Here is a 13,893-nt window from a genome sequence, read left to right on the forward strand (position 1 = left end):
TGATCAACTTTGTGAACCTACTAGATGCCATTAAAGCTGTGGGCTTTATGGATAGAGGGTAATGTCATGTAGAGACTGTGTCTTTAAAATGCTTCCTTTCAGTCACTGACACTCTAGCCGCTGCAGATGCTGCGATAGCATCAGTTTGTTCAATAAACAAGCACATGGATAAACAGCTCCACGGATCTCCCCATACACACTGAGCCTGACCTCATGGCAATGGGGCAATAGGTCAGAGCTGGACAAATGTCCTCACCATCCTGGACCTCACAGGTTTTCTCATGGCAGAGGGCACTGTGGGGAGGGAGAGGTGAAGCCAGCACCACTCTGGTCAGTCCCGGACATTTGGGGGGAGGGCAGAAGAAGGAGTACAGACCTCTGGGGATATGGTCCAAGCTAAATCCCAGGAAGCTAACATGTGAGAGAGGTGGTAAGTAACCTCCCCCTGCACAAACAACAGGCAGAAGGCTTCTGGGGGAGATGGTTCAGAATAAGTTCTGGGGGCCCTATGATCCAGGTGGGGAACCCACGGTAAAGACCCATTTGGAGTGAGCTTGGGTGTCACAGGCTCCAGGGTAGAGACACGGGTCAGACCAGCCTGGGAGAGGCAGGAAGACTTAGACGGGAGAGCAACAAGCTGCTGTTTAAGAGCCCAGCAAAGGAAAAGGGACTTGAATGTGACATTACACTAAGGAGTACCCTTGGCACAGGCTCTGGGATACAGAGTCTGGTCTTTAACTGTGTGGCCCTAGCTATGAAGAAGCCAGGGAACTTGTCCAAGCCCATGGCCACCAGTCATGTGTTTGTCCACATGGCACAAGGAGCTGTCCCCAACATCCCTCTCTCTTCTCTCTCTGCTTCTCCTCTGCTCAGCACTGAACTGGAGTATGTGCAGCATGTGTGTGCATGTGTGCGTCAGTGTGTAGATACGTTTGCAGTGCAGGTATTGGGCCATAGGAGTAACCTCTGCTAGGCTGTGCCCACCTATGTCTGGGCTCTGGCCCAGCTCTGCAGAGCAGGCTGGGTGTGGATGGAGCAAGTAATGTCTCAGTAGCGGAGAGTGTGATGGAGGGCTGACAGCCTGCACAGCTGAGACCTGGGGACAAAGGTCTCAGGATAGGGCCATTGGTAGTGTTTTCTGTGGTGGCCTGACCTTCTCTCCCCAGGATCCAGGTTGCTCCATCCCTCCTGGGCAGGCCTGTCGAAGGTTCTTCACCCACTGCAGAAACAGCCTGTGCTGTGTGTGAGCCCTCTGTGTGGACAGTCACAGGGAACAAGCTGACACAGATTCTGGGCTGTCGTTGACAAATTAACATGGGAAGGAGAGTCCTTTGTATCCTTCTTGCCCTGTCTTAGTTTTGGGGACTACAAGGAGACACAAGAGGGGCTTGTGCTTCTCTGTCTTTATGATGAGAGAGAGGTAATCCTGTTGGTTTCTTGCAGTAATCGAGAGTAGAGATGGCGGCCATTCTGTGCCCTGAATCAGTACTTCCCTTCACCCTTAGGTTCCAGTTGCAAATCCCAGCCTTTGCTACTCTCCTCCCACCAGGTGGACTCTTCCCTCCCCCACCTCTTTCCCTCCTCTTATTTTTCTACAAGGTGCCTTCCCTATCATGTTGCCTCAGCTTCCACAGGAACGTGGACAGCCAGCCCACTGTCTTCATCCTGTATTATCCTGCAGTAACCTCCCTGGGCTGATGTCACCCTTGGTCCACATTGACACAGCACCGAGCAGACCATAGCAGGGCTATGAAGTCCAGAGGGCAGCTGGCCATGACCTAACCCCAGCTTCCCCTGAGCATTCCCCAGCCAGGAGTCTGTGATTCTCCCATGCCATCCTTCGGTGCCAAGATAATCCTCTGGGGCCTGAGTGTTGACTGAGCCTTCTCTGTGCCCAGCAGAAATCCAATGCTCCGCTCTCTGCAGAACAACTAAATCCCGATGCCTTAGGGAGCTCACGGATTTCTAAGAGACACAGGAAAAAAGCACAAAAGCCAACTACCACTGGCCAGTACCTGATGATACAGGATGCAAACAGCCTATCAAGTGGGATGGGAGTTGAGGGAAGGAGAGAGGCCTTTTCAACAGAGGAACCCCTAAATTTGGGGAGGGCGAGAAAACAGGCTTGAGGCAGATGAAGCCTCGTTTTAAGGTCGTGCACTATGATTATAGCTCTGTGAATCCGGTCACAATCACCTGGGTGCCGTTACCTTTGTTCTTTAATCCTCAGAAAAGTTGCTGAGGTCAGGGACCCTGTGGTCGAAAGGTACCAGAACCTAAATCTGATAATGTGTGCAGGGACATTGCACATTTTGCTTGCTACATGGTTCTCCCCAACCACAGAACAGACCTGCTAAGTGCAGTTGGAAGTCATTTCCAGGCCCTGCTTCTCTCGCTCCCCACACCACCCAGTGTCCCATGGACACACTCCAAGCAGACACTCTTGTCCTGACCCTTAAGTAAGAGACAGTTTAAAAAGCCTAGAAGATGTCATCTCTTCCCTTTCCCAGTCCTTTTTGCCATATCTCTCCCTGCCCAAGAGGGAAAAGGGAAAACCCACCCAGGCCCACAGCTTAGCCTTTGGAACCCAAGGTACAAGTGACTACAACCGTGGTACATTTCCAGGCCTTCTGGGCTGTTCCCTGCCAGGATCTGGCTGGATTCCCTTTCAAAGACCAGGATTCCTTCTTTCTTTCTTCCCAAAGGGACTCTGGATTGGCAATGTTGTTTGCCTCAGACAGCCTCCCGCAGTCTCTGGTTTCTGTTAAAGCACTGAAAGGTTTGGAGTCTAGAGTTCAAGGGGGACACTAAGGCAAACTTCTTTTAGGTAAAAGATTCATTAGAAGAGTTATTAAGGCCACAGACAGACAGACAGACAGACAGACACACACACACACACACACACACACACACACACACACACACACACACAGCATGGTGAAGGCTCCCATGTGAGTTCAGGCTCCAAAGTAAATAGACAGTATGTCAAGGAGCTTTAATGAGAGAGCGATCAGGCCTTTGCAGCAGAAAGTTTCGTCTCCTGTGGTTGGTGAGTAGCACACAGCTTTCCGCAGCCAGGCTGTCAAGTTCCTGGGTGTTGGGAGGTGAGAAGGTAACTCCTTTGGAGCAACGTGTGGCTCCAAGGATGCAGAGGGAAAGGGTCTAATTTACTAAAGGTGTACCCATTATACAGGTGGGGATGTGCCATCTTCTGGACCCCTCTGGTGTCTGGGAGTTTAGTAGCCTGAGATCTGCAAACTTCCTTGGGAAAATGGGAATAATAGGTGCTTGGGGGAATGGTTGTTAGTGGATTAGAGAACCACAGGCAGGCTCTCCGTGGGGGTGGAGGTGGAGGCTCAGCCTCACCACAAGGCTTCCAACCCTGAAGAAGTCCAGAAGGGGCTTGTGATCTGTTGGTCCCCAGGACAATCCCAGTTTCCGAGCATTCTCTTCCCCTAACATTCTCTTCACAAACTTTTTTTTTTCTCCCACAGACAGGTGCCAGCATATTCTTCCGGTTGCCCTAAAATAACCTCACCCTCTGGGCCACCTGGCAAAGCTATGGCTGCCTGTCATCTACTTGGTCTTGATCGTGGCAGTGACCTCATTGTTGACTCTGGTACCAGGTAGAGTGATCTGAGCAACCAGTTGTCCAAAAATGGCATGGACCTGATGCCGGCCAATCAGGCTTGGGGGCGGGGGGTTGCTGAGACTAACAGGCATCCACAGTTAAGGATGATAAGCAAGAAGGCATCAAAGGCAGATGTAGGAAGAGTTAGGGTGGACTTGGTGAGTATGTCTGGGTGTCTAGCATCAGGGTCCCATCCAGGGAGGGGCGTGGAGCTTATACTCTGATTGCTGGGAAGGCATTGACAGAAGACAGTGAAGTCAGCACAGAAAGTGGGAAGTAAGGAATGAATTCTCCCTTCCGAGGTGGGAAGCGGGTATAGCTTTTGGTGGACACTCCCAAGAGCTGAGGCTACCTGTTTTTCAAAGGAGGCAACAAGGAGGAGATCTGTATCACAGAGCTCCAATTACAGGGAGCTCTGACCAACAGCGTTTACCTGAGGCCACATTCCCCTTCATAGCTCTTAGCCCAGAAACAGAGAGGCCAATCAGGGAGCAAGCCTGATTGGCAAGTCTTGGAAGCTACAGGACACCTCTGGCAGCCTATTTTGACTCCCTAAAAGTTTTACCAATCCCCCTTTTTGAGGCCACACAATAGTAATTCACCAACTCCCTACCCCATCTCCCTCCCTCAGGGACAGACGTGAGCATCAGAGCTACTGACCCCTGACAGCTCAGCCCCACCTCTTCTTGCACAGTTGTGTAGTTTCTGCCTGCTTCTTAAAGGACCCAGCTCCACCCAGAGAGCTACCAGACACCTCAAGTGACCAGTCCCTGGGGATTAGGATCTGTTGTCAGAGCCAGACATGAACTTTCTGTTACCCAGAGGGAAGGGGCTGGGGAGAGAACTGGTGCCAGTTTAGGACCCCTTTGGAGGAGAGCCATAGTGGAGACAGAGGGGGCGCCTAGGACCCTGCTGCCACCTGGTGGCCATTCCAGTCAAAGCACCATTAAGGTCTTTTGTGTGAATTAACCAGATTTTTTTCCCCCCCTTTGTATCACAATAATTCTGGTTCTGAAGCTTAATTCCATGGTGAGTAATCTCTCTGAACCCCAGTTTCTTCTTCTGATGTGAACACTGCCCCTATGAGATTATCTGAGTTTGAGAGTTGAGCCTGAGAGACAGCTCAGCATGCAAGGTGTTTGCTGAACCAATATGAGGTCCTGAGTTTGGAGCCCCAGTGGAGTGGGCTGGGGGTAGAGCTGTGAGGACCCTGGGGCTCACCAGTTGCTCTAGTTTGCTTTTGACTGTAGTGATAATGACCGTGACCAAAAGCAACTTGGAGAGGAGAGGGTTTATTTGGCTTACACTGATCATAGTTGATCATTGAGGGAAGCCAAGACATGAACTCAGATGGGGAAGTGGCTGAAGCAGAGGCTGTGGAGGAGGCTGGTTACTGGCTTGTTCCCCATGGCTTACTCAGCCTGATTCTTATACAACACAGGACCACTGGCTCAGAGGTGGCACCATATCCAGTGGACTGGGATTTTCCACACCAATCATTAAGCAAGAAGACAACCCACAGACTTTCCCAGAAGCAATCAGATGGAGGTAATTTCCCAACTGATGTTCCTCTTCCCAGATGACTCCAGCTTGTGTCAGGTTGACAAATACAGACAAAACAACCAAGACCCTGGCCAATCAGTTTACCTGAGAAGGTGAGCACCAGGTTCAGTGAGAGGGCTCTGTCTCTAAAAACAAGTGCAGAGCCATAATGACAGCCTGTGCCAGAAGTCTTTCATGGTCATCCCATCTGCATGTACACACTCTTGTGAACAACACACACACACACACACACACACACACACACACACACACACAAGATTAAATGAGAATTGCCTGAGATAATATACTATCACATGCTTGGCCTCTGTCTGGGTGCTAAGTGCATGGTAGACATGCTTGCTGTGTTTGTTTCTCCTCTCTCTCTCTCTCTCTCTCTCTCTCTCTCTCTCTCTCTCTCTCTCTCTTCCTTTACCCACTTGAAAAGCTCACCTCAATGCCATTTCCCTCCAGCTTTGCTTCATGACCTCTCCACTCCCTGGTCCATTCCTCTGAATCACTGGGAGCTGCTGTCCCTCTCAATGTGGCTCTTGTCACACTCAGCTCACACTCCACCATAGTCCGCCCCCTCCAGCCGGAACCTGCAGGGAGGAAGCCATGAGGAAGCCATGAACACAATGCTCCCCCCATGAAGGACTTCCTTGGTAAGATAGGAACTCGGTGACGGCCTGCTGAGTTGCAGAGGAGTCTCTGAGTCTAGGATTAAACAAACCTCAAGTCTCAGGAAGAAAGATTTGCCATAGGCAATTGTTTTCCAAATATCAAATGTTGCAGAAAAAAATGGCCAAGCTGAAAAACACCTGGAGTTGCCTAGAAATGACCACTGCTATTTTGATTCATTTTATTCCACTTAGACTCTGCTACACTGTAAGGTATATGTGATAATATATACTATGTGGTAAATACTTTGGATATCATTCCAAAACACAAGTAAGTTCTCCATGATCACTCCTTTTTTCATTGTTAAAATTTATCATCGTAAGAGAAGCCATTGCCAACAATGCTGCCCAAGTCCTAGATCTGGGACTGGAAGGTAGAAGAGACAAAGGGACAAAGAGCCACCACTTCTCAATTCTCAAACAGAAACGGAATCTCTGGGTGTTTTCGCCGGCTAGTCTCGCCCTTTCATGAAGGTCTGTCCCTTTTCCAGGTTCTAAGGAGATAACCCAGTTTCGTAATGGAAATGAGACTGGATGCAGACCTGGAGGGAAGGATCTGATGCAGGCACCCAGCTCAGCTCGGCTCATGTTCCTGTGACCATGAGGGTTCCTGGTTGCTTCGAGCAGCCTTTATACAGGGCCTAAGGATGCCTTGCTTTGGTCTTAGAACTTGGTCCTCTCTCCTCTGCTTATGGGTAGCAAACTATTTCTGAATCTCAGGGAAACTCAGTTTTCCACAACTCTTTCCGTAGGGCAGAAAAGAAGTGCATGACACTGTGGAACATACCTGTAATCCCAGAATTTGGGAAACTGAGGCAGGAGGATTGCTGTGGGTTTGAGGCTGGCAGGAACTATATGTGAGCTTTTACTTAGCTGATCAAGAGCTGGAGGTCCGCACTCCATCCATACTGTTTGCCCCTATCCCTTCTATGACATTTAATAACGTAAATAAAGTATTATTTATAATTTAGATAAATAGACATTCATCTAGGGTGAGACATCTTCAGACAAGAAAAATCATTCTTAAATTGTAATTCAGGTTGAAACAACTTCATAAACACACCTAGACTAGGCACATCCCCAGATCTCAACTACAAGACCAGTCTATGCCGGTCTCCTCTCGATTTTCTTTGAATAACCTCTTTTAACAAGGCTCAAGGTAGTGTTTTCTTGTTTGTTTGTTTGTTTGTTTGTTTTGCTTTGTTTCTTCAAGATAAAGTTACTCTGTGTAGCTCTGCTGTCCTAGAACTCACTCTATAGACCAGGCTGTCAAACTCAGAGATCCACCTGCCTTTGCCTCCCAAGTGCTGGGACTAAAGGCGTCTGCCACCACTACCTGCTTCAAGACTGGCTTTATCCTCCTCATGTTTCACCCACTGTCTGTTAGGCAAGAGTTGATGCCTCGTGGTCAGGTCCCAAGATCTCTTAATTTGAAGTATCCTGTCATTATTGGGGTTCTCTGGAAGCCACCTTCTGGATTCCTCCATGCCATCAATCTTGTGTATTGTATAACCTCACCTTAGCCCCAGTTCGTTGAACCCTGCAACATAATACATTTTTGAATACCACCCAGCCTAGCCTGGCAACAGTCTGCCATTTTGACCTCCGTTTACCCTTCTGACAGGAAAAGTCGAGTGGGCACTGGAGCTTGAGAGCTTGAAGAAATACCGGGCAAAACTATCATGAGACTCCTCTTGACTGCCACATTTGCAGCTTCTTGAGTAAGTTTAAACAGCAGAGGAATGAGGGCGCCTTCTGGAAGTTCTCAACCCGTGCCGCATAGCCTGCCCCACAGTGCGGTATAGTCTGATCCACACATGAGGAAAAGGACTCAGTACTGAGCAGGAAAAGCGACTGGATGGGTTCCAGGAGGGTGACAGTGAATAAAGCAGTCGATCGAGGCCTGGAGCTCTGTCATATGAGGAGACTTGTCACACGAGGAATGTCCTCAAGTCCACTCAGACCCCTGCTGATCTCAGGCCTCCTCCGGAATTCAAGATTGCCCAAGGGAAAGAGAAACCATCTCATGTTCCTCTCTCTGCTTCTCGGGGACCAAGCTGTTGTCATCCCATTCCTGACCCTTGTCAGGAGTCCTTGTGCAATTGCTTAAAAAGCTCTTGGCTCCCTCCTTGCTCAGCTGATCCAATGCAAAATGCTCCCCCCTGGCCCAGCTTCTCACACCGTTCTCCAAGAAAAACTGGCACCTCAGTGCATCTCATTGTCTGGAACAGCGGAGAGATGGACACTTGTCCTAGAGAGGGTCAGACAGCCCTCAGATGCAGACCATGAAGGGAGTCACCCCTCTCAAGTGTCCAGGCCTTGGGCAGGAAATTCATGTGACAGGTTCAGGGATGTGACAGCCACTTTTTCTTCACTCTTAGACCTGCCTGGGCACATTGGTTTATCAAGGGGCTGAGCCGGGCCTCTGGCATCTCTTTAGAGCAACACTTCATGCTGGAGCTTTTGATGGAGACAGAAACCCTTTCTTTTAAAATCTGAAATGGGCTTGACTTCTGCCCCTGTCCATTCCCTAGTATCAGGGCAGGTTGAGAGAGGGGAGTCTTTTTCTCTACTCACTAGGGCACAGCTCACAGAGACACTGAGAAGGACCTGGGTGACAATTGGTGAGCTGGTGGGGAGGAGAGGAAGGAATACCTCTCCCTTTCCTCCCTGGGAGTGGTCTCCACTCCAGTCCATGTTGGCCCTTTCAGAAGCTTGTAGTGGGTGTCAGCTTATACCCACCATGGTGTTCTACTGCACCCCTTTCCTCAGCCCCTCCAATAATCCTTTGATCATCTCTACAGTAGGATGTCTAGATATCACACCTCGGGATCCATCTGGCCCCAGCACTGGCCCATGTCTCCTGTTCCTTCTAATTGGTGTGTGCAATACCCGCCCTCCCCCTCCTTGAAACCCCTTATCTCTGTTTTTTAAACACTTAATGCCCAGTTCCTCACAGCTCCTCTTTCTGTGTGTCCTGAGCCTTGCAGAGAGAGAGAGGACAGGGAGAGGGAGAGGGGACAGGGAGAGGGAGAGGGGACAGGGAGATGGAGAGGGGACAGGGAGAGGGGACAGGGAGAGGAAGAGGGAGGGGAGAGGGAGAGGGAGAGGGAGGGGGAGGGGAAAGGGAGAGGGGAAAGGGAGAGGGAGAAAGGGAGAGGGAGAGGAAGAGAGGGAGAGGGGACAGGGAGATGGAGAGGGGACAGGGAGAGGGGACAGGGAGAGGAAGAGGGAGAGGGAGGGGACAGAGAGAGGGGACAGGGAGAGAAAGAGGAAAGGGAGAGGGAGAGAGAGAAGGAGAGGGAGGGGGAGGGGGAAGGGAAAGGAAAGGGGAGGGGGAGGGGGAGGGGGAGGGGGAGGGGGAAAGGAAAGGGGAGGGGGAGGGGGAGGGGGAGGGGAGGGGGAGGGGGAGGGGGAGGGAGAGGGAGAGGGAGAGGGAGAGGGAGAGGGAGAGGGAGAGGGAGAGGGAGAGGGAGAGGGAGAGGGAGAGGGAGAGGGAGAGGGAGAGGGAGAGGGAGAGGGAGAGGGAGAGGGAGAGGGAGAGGGAGAGGGAGAGGGAGAGGGAGAGGGAGAGGGAGAGGGAGAGGGAGAGGGAGAGGATTAATGTTATCCATGTTCATGATGTTCTGTACCTGAGAGGATCTCAGCTTCCCCATCCAGTCAGGCAGAGGCTGCTCTCAGGTGCTGGGCTCCTGGTTGTCTTCTGTCTGTGCCAGTTTGGGCCCGTGTTCCTGTTTCTACCTTAAGAGTAGGAACCTCCTTCCCCATGAATACTGTGGGAAGTCCCAAGGGGGCAGGAACTGCAAAAACTGGGGGCAGAGCCTGGGACAACCCTACCTACAGCTGCCCCCATTCCCTGTGACCCTGAGGAGCTGGACTGTCTCCAGGGTGTCTCTCCCTGAGCCTTAACCCAAGAAGCCTGAAGACAGATACACAGGATGCTGGTGTCCCGCTGCTGTCTCCATTTCTGTCTTTGCAGTATAGGTTTAGGGCTGAGAGAGGGCTCTCCTCGGGTATGAGAGTCTGAAGGGAGTTTGAACAGCTGTCTGGAAGGCAGGTGATCAGACATGAAATTTTGGTGTCTCTGATTTACCTGCGTTAGAGTTGCTTGCCCCAGGACACAGAGGCCAGGCTTCTGGTCTGCTAGAAAGGTCACTTGATGCAGTCATTACCTGGGGACCCAGGGATTGTGTATTTGGTACATGGAACACTGAGGTAAGGAGGCTCTAGACCACTCCACCTGAAATAGATGCACACCCTGCTCACAGCCTCACTCAGACCCAGTATCCTCACCCCATCTCCCACAGGGACTTTGTAGGAGGGCAGACAGGTGTGAGCGCTGTAGTAAGATCCCAGGGGTTACTGGATGGATGAGGAAGGACCAGTGGAGATGGGGCAGGAACAGGTAGAAGTGGATAACTAAAAAGATGTGCTACTGGGGACTCTGGGCTTCTTTCTACACCCGTAGGACTATGGGGAACAATGCTGACTGAGAACACAGCCGAGAACCGAGAGCTTTATGTCAAGACCACCCTGAGGGAGCTTGTGGTGTACATCGTGTTCCTCGTGGACGTCTGTCTGTGTGAGTAGCCACTGTCCTGTGGACATCTGCCTGTGAGAGGCAAGAGTGTGTGAAATGTCTGTACCTCCAGGGCAACATTCATCTCTGCGAGGCAGGTGGATGCTGGGAACTTTGTGTACATAACTATATGCAACATCTGTGGCTTTTCAGCTGAAGAGATTTCACTGAGAAAGAGTTATCACTAAGTTCAGTGCAGAAAGCCCGGTAGAGAGGTGGGTTAACAAAAGGAGCTTCTCTCAAATTCCCAGGTGACTCAGGTTTTTCAAATTCAGTTATTGACACTGCCGCAACACCATTTTGTGTTGGCAGGTGTACATTTTGTAAAGTGTGATGGGCCTCCTCTCCTCTTTGGTGGATTTTGCATTTTTCTTTAGGGGCAGGAAGAAAATGATTAGGGCCTTAGAGAGGTCCTGCCTGGGAAATGGGTTGGTGATGCCCAAGGGAAAGCCCGTTGCACACAGGCTTTCTGCAAGGCATTAGCTGGGAGATTTAGTGGCCAAGTTCAGAGAAGGTAGTGAAAGATCATGGTGTAGATGGTCCAAAAGTGAAGCCAGAGCTTGTGCAAGATGAGAGAGTGGGGGTGGGGGTGGGGGTGGGGGTGGGGGTGGGGGTGGCACTCAGAGGCTACCTGGCCTGCAGGTGAGGGAACTGAGGCTGTATTCTGTTAATGTCTTCCTTAACAGTTGCACAGCGAGTGGTGTTTGCCTGGGACGGCAAGCAATGTTCTACATTCTGTGCATGTCGACCAGAGTGGCAGCCTGCACCGTTGTCTTCATCACTGTTCTATTGCATGAAGAGACACCATGACCACAGCAAAATCTTATGAAGGAAAGCATTTAAGTGCTAGAGGAGAGAGAGAAAGACACTCTGGGCTTTTGAAACTTAAAAGTCCACCGTCAGTGATATGCTTCCTCCAGAAGGCCAAACCTCCTAATCCTTTCCAATGGTATCGCTCCTTGGTGACCAGACGTTAAGATATATGAGCCTATGGGGGCTATTCTTATTCAAACCACAATGACTGGGCTTGACTGCAGGCCCAGAGACTTAAGTTTATCGATATCATGGTGGCACAGAGGCAGACATGGTGTTGGAGAAGTGGCTGAGAGTTCAGTTGGGGTCCAAGAGTTGCCTCACAAACCACACAAATCCTAAGCTCACTCAGTCAGACAGAAGTAGTTTATTGAGCATATGTCCCTGGACTGGTTGATCAGAGCCGTGGTTCAGACTCGGAAGCTGAACCATGACATTGACTTAATATCCTATAAGGCATTTTAGGCCTGAGATCCACAAACATCTGTGTCAAGTTACTTCACTGATTAGGATTTAGGGATAGGAGATTTCCTATCTTTGCTGTACATTTTTCCTGTTCCTGTTGGTTGGGGTATTCAGCTGTGGCAGGGGACTTGACTTCTCTAACATTTATGTCTTAACTTGTCAATCAGGACAGGACTTGTCTTACATTCATGTCTTAACTTGTCAGTCAGGATGTCAGTTACCCACTGCAGTGGTTTGAATGTGTATGGCCTAGGGAGTGGCACTATTAGGAGGTGTGGCTTTGTTAGAGGAACTGTGTCACTATGGGGGTGGGCAATGAGAAAGAATCTTCTCCTAAGCACGTGGAAACTAGTCTTCTCCTAGTGGCCTTCAGATAGGGAGGTAGAACTCTCAGCTCCTCCTGCACCATGCCTGCCTGATGCTTCCATGTTCCCACCTTGATGATAATGGACTGAACCTCTGAGCCTGTAAGCCAATTAAATGTTGTTCTTATAAGAGTTGCCTTGGCCATGGTGTCTGTTCACAGCAGTAAATCTCTAACTAAGACACATCTCTCTTTGCCAAGTAGGATGTCAGTTCCCAGGGAGGTCTTGAACTTAAACTCTACTTGACCCCTACTCAGAATGAAAGACTTATTCCAAGTAGTTTGTTATATTAATTCAGGTGTCTCTATTATATTTTGGTCCATCCCAGGAGTGTCTGTGCCCACTCCTCTGTGGCATCTAGAACTTTCTTCTGCTATGTCATCCACTTCCAAAGGCTTTCAAAGGACACCCTTCAGATCATTTATTCTCCAGACTAAATAATTTCTATTCTGTCTCAGAAAAAGTCATTACAACATGGTGACCAGAGGGTGAAGGTTTGGGCTCTGAATTTGCAGATTCAGGTATAAACACTACAACCCACCATTTATCATATGAGGGACCTTGAACAAGTTGCTCCTCCTCTGTCTCCTCCTCTTCCTCTTCCTCCACCTCCTCCTCTTTCTCCTCTTCCTCTTCCTTCTCCCCTTCTGTTTGTTTGTTTGTTTGTTTTGAAGCAGGGTTTTTCTGTGTAACCCTGCATGTCCTGGAACTTGCTCTGTAGACCAGCTTGGCCTTGGGCTTGGTGGTCTGCCTGCCTCTGCCTCCTGAGTGCCGGAACTAAAGGTGTGTAGCACCACTGCCTGGCTAAGTTGCTTAACACTTCATTGGGGCTGGCTAACAGTTTAGAGGTTTAGTCCATTATCATCATGGCGGGAAGCATGGTGGCACACGGCAGACTTGGTGCTGGAGAGGTAGCTGAAAATTCTACATCTGGATCAACAGGCAGCAGGAAGGGTGAGACACTGCACCTGGCTTGAGCTTCTGAAACCTCAAAGTGACACACTTCCACCACCAAGGCCACAGCTACTCCAACAAGACCACACTTCCAATAATGTTACTCTCTATGGGTCTATGGGAACTGTCTTCATTCAAACCACCACAGACCACCAGAGTGGACATTTCACCTGACCACTACAGTTGACCACTATGACTGACCATCACAATGAACCACCACAGTGAACAGTGTAGCTGACCATCACAGTGGCCACTTCAAAGGATAACCACAGTGACAATGACTTACCGTCACATGACGGCTTATCATCACAGTGGACACTATACCTGATCACTACAGTGACAGAGACAGGGTCTCTCTACATAGTCCTGGCTGTTCTAGAACTCATTATGTAGACTATGCTGGCCTTAAACTTATAGAGATCCTCCTGCCTCTACCTCTTGGGTGCTGGGATTAAGGGCATGCACCACCATGCCCTGCTGGAATATTTTATCTTACTTTCAAAATACCTTATCAGGACACTGAATCAATTTAGTCAAATTAGTATATGGTATGTTGGTTAAATACCCGGGCTCTTGGGGGCTGGAGAGATGGCTCAGTGGTTAAGAGCACTGACTGCTCTTCCAGAGGTCCTGAGTTCAATTCCCAGCAACCACATGGTGGCTCACAAGCATCTGTTATGGGATCCAATGACCCTTTCTTGTGTGTCTGAAGACAGTGACAGTGCACTCATACACATAAAATAAATAAAACCTTAAAAAAAAATACATGGGCTCTGAATTCAGCCTGTCTGGCTTCAAGACATGGCACTTCAGTTGTCAGCTGTGAGATCTGAGGGAGTTTGTGAATCTATTAACGCTGATCCTTCA

The 13,893-nt window shown here is 49.8% G+C and overlaps 1 long non-coding RNA gene across 4 annotated transcripts; it reads left to right on the forward strand.

The window, feature by feature from the left end:
* Window positions 1-266: 266 nt before the first annotated feature.
* Window positions 267-12,204, forward strand: LOC143437258 (uncharacterized). Of its 4 annotated transcripts, XR_013106850.1 has the most exons (7): window positions 271-430; window positions 3,495-3,626; window positions 5,073-5,179; window positions 7,475-7,571; window positions 8,655-8,729; window positions 10,319-10,432; window positions 11,116-12,204. It is a non-coding gene; the product is annotated as an uncharacterized LOC143437258 (long non-coding RNA). The 4 variants fall into 4 exon arrangements; XR_013106847.1 differs by having other exon boundaries at window positions 267-430; window positions 7,475-8,729; XR_013106849.1 differs by lacking the exon at window positions 8,655-8,729 and having other exon boundaries at window positions 272-430.
* The last annotated feature ends 1,689 nt before the right edge of the window (window positions 12,205-13,893 follow it).

This window comes from Arvicanthis niloticus, chromosome 1, assembly GCF_011762505.2.
Source record: "Arvicanthis niloticus isolate mArvNil1 chromosome 1, mArvNil1.pat.X, whole genome shotgun sequence".
Classification (NCBI taxonomy): Eukaryota; Metazoa; Chordata; class Mammalia; order Rodentia; family Muridae; genus Arvicanthis; species Arvicanthis niloticus.